Source organism: Priapulus caudatus, unplaced genomic scaffold, assembly GCF_000485595.1.
Source record: "Priapulus caudatus unplaced genomic scaffold, Priapulus_caudatus-5.0.1 Scaffold484, whole genome shotgun sequence".
Taxonomy (NCBI): Eukaryota; Metazoa; Priapulida; class Priapulimorpha; order Priapulimorphida; family Priapulidae; genus Priapulus; species Priapulus caudatus.
This window is the reverse complement of record NW_014577545.1, coordinates 185984-189942: the sequence shown is the minus strand read 5'-3', so window position 1 is coordinate 189942 and position 3959 is coordinate 185984.

Sequence of the window (3959 nt, the reverse complement as noted above, 5' to 3'; positions counted from 1 at the left end):
AAGATGTAACTTTTGTTGCGCATTTTGCGCCTTGTAAGAAGCTACCGTTTTTTTTTCAGTGAGGGGCCCAGTTACGGGATGTGCAGTATGTGCGCGACATGCGCAGAGGAGCGCTGCTGTCAGAGCAAACTTGCCTTTACCACGACATAGATACACAATATAGTAGGCGGGCGCTGGAGGGCGTAGATTCGATGCGCCATGAAACGGATGATCACGTCAATGGAACGACACCAGTCCTAAGGTCAAGCCACTGTGCTGTGAATCTCGAATAGGCCTTTTTGTGGAGTGCAGAAGTAGTTGCCAGCCGAATACGTGGAGAGTGTTGGTTTCCTTGGAGTCGCTGACTAACTGGCTCAGGAAGATAGCCCGAGGTTTCAGGGAATCTGCCTTATACTATCCTCGTGTCTAGTTTTGATAGATATCATATAACGGATGGCCCAGGACGCACGTTTTTAAAGCGTTCTGTGAGCCGCGGCCGAAAACGCAGAATGTTCCGTGCTCCCATATGCTCCGAGGGATGTGGATCGAAGCTGGGGAGTGGATGAAGAACCATAGTGGCGAGGTTTTTCATTTGCAAACTAACCTGTACTCTCTCGTCTTAGGGGTGCGCACACTCAATTTTATACACTGTTGCTTAGTTCTCAAAGCCAATACCCAGTAGGATAATCTATGATAGGAAAACTCACGCTGTGATGAAGATTTTCACTAGAGACATATCTAATTCGTGTGATCTCGTTACGAACTAAGCGCTTGGACACCATAAAAATTAAAATTGCAAACCATATTTTTCTATTGCCCTTACGGCAGCTTTCTACTCGCAATCTCTTCTTGGGGTCTGTGGGAAAATACACTCGCCATCAGTTCTGGCGCGACACACACTAAGAAAGTAGCCGATTGGGTAACGGTTGGAAATGGCTCTCAGTCAACTGTTTTGCTACACCAGGCACGCGGTCATGGTCGATCAGAACGACAGGTACAGGGATCGCTCGATATAACAACTTACTATACTAGGGCCCGGAACAAAGTTACAGGAAATGTGGCCGAAATTGCTTAATTATTCCTATTTGCTGGTTCCGTATTCGTTCGACTTTAGCGTAAGGTACATGTGTTTAGATTAACGTATATCTTTTACGTTTTTATATTAGAATAGAGTCATGTTAGGAAATACCCTCATTCCACGTTAATGCTATTCGGAATTTTGTGGACAAAAGCAGAAATATATGGGAAGCTTAATTCGAGGCGACATTATCTCGGAGAGATTTCGGTCCAGGGAGGTCGTTCGATGTGTCTCGGACTAAAGACAAAGTTGCATATCTATATCTCTCTTGGCGCTAATGAAGTTTATGAGGAAGAAGTGGAGTAATACATGAGTGGAGAAGTGACAAGCGAGAACCAATTGATGGCACAGGCATGTTTGCGTTATATAGGGAAGATATTTTTAGGAGTGTAGAGGAAAGGGTAACCGTCTATTACTGTAAGTGACCCTTTAGCTAGATGTAGGGCGGAGAGAACATTGCGAAGAGTGTAGGGCTACAATATATTAGCATGCTGAGGAAGCGCGTTCACTGTGTCTGCGCGCCGTAACAAATATAGTAACGACGTCGTTTTGCACCTACAGTGCTAGAGCGCTTTCCCTAGTATATGCAAGGGTCTATATGATACGAATTTATTATAGTAAAATCTATGGCTGAGATAACCCGCCTTGCTTTTTATACAGGTATAATGTAGTATGTATTGATTCGTGGATTGTTTCTCGATGCTCTGATCACGAAACTGTGATAATTTACTGCTCGTGTGGTTAGATACGGGTGGTGCGCGTATTCGCATGCCCGAAACACTGACTAACGTAGCCAGATTGTGTATGATCTGGTTATGCAGGAGTTACTTATATTGGCAAGGTCCTTCCTATTTTTAAGACCGGTCTAAGCATTAGAAAATTTTATTCATGATAGAATGCCTACTGATTGAATAACGTCCTCTCACTTTTAGATGCAGAATTTTTTTTTCGCAAATATAATTTTTCACAGAAGATGTTAGCGCTATGCGCGAGTCACGTTTAGCGAAGGTTTAGTACGGAATGACTTTAATGACAAGGGGTCATAATTATATATCTTCGCTAGGAGAGAGGACAGTGGGAGATTGAGGAAGGGCACGGCAGTGAAAGATATCTTTGGTAGTGGTAGAAAAAGAAAGACTGGCTGAAGCGAGCCACAGAAGAAGCAGGCAAAGAAAGGAGGGTGTGATGAAACAAGGAGTTTATGACCTACAGGCTTAGGTGCTTTCCTGAATTATAAACAAGCTATACTTGATAAGGAACTGTTATTACAGAAACGTATGCTGGACTACTCCTGACATATACAAATTGTGACTTATTGTATCCCAAAATATGACATCTTGTACGACAAATACGCATGTTTCGAACACCATAAACGTAGCAGTTGTGGGTACTGACTGGTGTATTATGTCAACGGGTCGGCTTGATTCACGTGTATACATTGAGGTTTTATTTTAAATGTAGGTTAGTGACTTGGAAAGATTTTTTGGCCATTTGTGTTCCTCAGAGGAACTCGCGTCACATCGCGTTTTCACCTCTATATCACAGGTGGTGGGACAAGCTGCCATCGGTACTTACTTTTTCGGTGCCTGTGTAACGGATTTTTAGAGAAAAGCAAATTGTTGGGTTATTGTCTGTTCTCATTTTATTAGTCTAGGCTAGATTTTATATTAATACGTGGTAATCCTTATAGCCATTTTCTCACCGTTGGCAACTACCCGAATTGTGTATAGAGGTCAGTAATTAGTAAGTCGTATTTATTCTTTAGTTTTCGTTTTTCTCACGAGCATGTAATGTCTTTTAATTGACTATGACAGTTGAATATTTAGAATTAGTTGTGGATTCGTTACCTGGGCGTTGCCCGGGGTTCGATTTCTAGCGAGTTACGGTATGTTCTCAGGTTATTTTGGCGTACGTCCTTTATTCGGTTTTTCTGATAAACAACGAAGCATGTCGGAATATGAAATTGGCGTGTGTATTGTACTTTGTCGTTTTTACACATCGGTTAAGAAATTCCTAGCCCAATGGTGCGCGCATATGCCGGAGCCTAAACAATTACTGTGACTTGGATTGTATATAGGATTGCTGATATAACTACGAATATCTGCATTGCAATATTTTGCTGAGTCCGCAATAACAAACAGCTTTATATCACGTCCAGTGTTATGGGATACAGCAGATGGGTTTGCGTGGTGCATATATCTGGGTGATTTTTATATTGACGTGCGTATGACTTATTAAGTATTGAGATAGAGTGAAAGCTAAGATTGTGGAATGAGCAAAGAAGGCGTTTTAAATGTCTGTCTTTAGATGGCCAGTGATGGGATGATTTGATACATTTGAGTTACTGAGATAAGGTCACGTAGTATGTCATGAGGTGTTCCTTCACTCTGGGATATATGGGTTATGTATTCGTTAAAGATGGCGGGAGGTATGACCGGGTTGCAACCAGTTGCCTGTTCTTTGCGGACATGTTAAAAAAGATAAAAGTAGTTATAGTAATAGTTCTAGGTCTCTAATTGAATCGCACTATTAGAATTCCTGTTGGCCTACTTATTCTTATATATTTTTTAATTACTGGACTAAGAATATTAACATAATGAGATTCCAGCCGTTGGGGGATGACTTTATAGCTCCCTGTATGTGTCGAAATTGGTAATACTTAGAATATATGTCCCACAAAAACTCAGAACTATTTACATGGTTCCGCTTGGGTCCTGATTAATTGTATTATGAAAGAGTCTCCCAAAGTTGAAATCGAAGATTAGATTAGGCTGTTTAGTGCCTATTAGACAGCTTCGATGTCAAATAGTTGACCATCACTGAACTGGCAGGATGCAAGAAGTGAATGTTTAATCAAGTTACAAAGTGTAACCTATATGGATTAGTTATTCTAAAGTCCAAC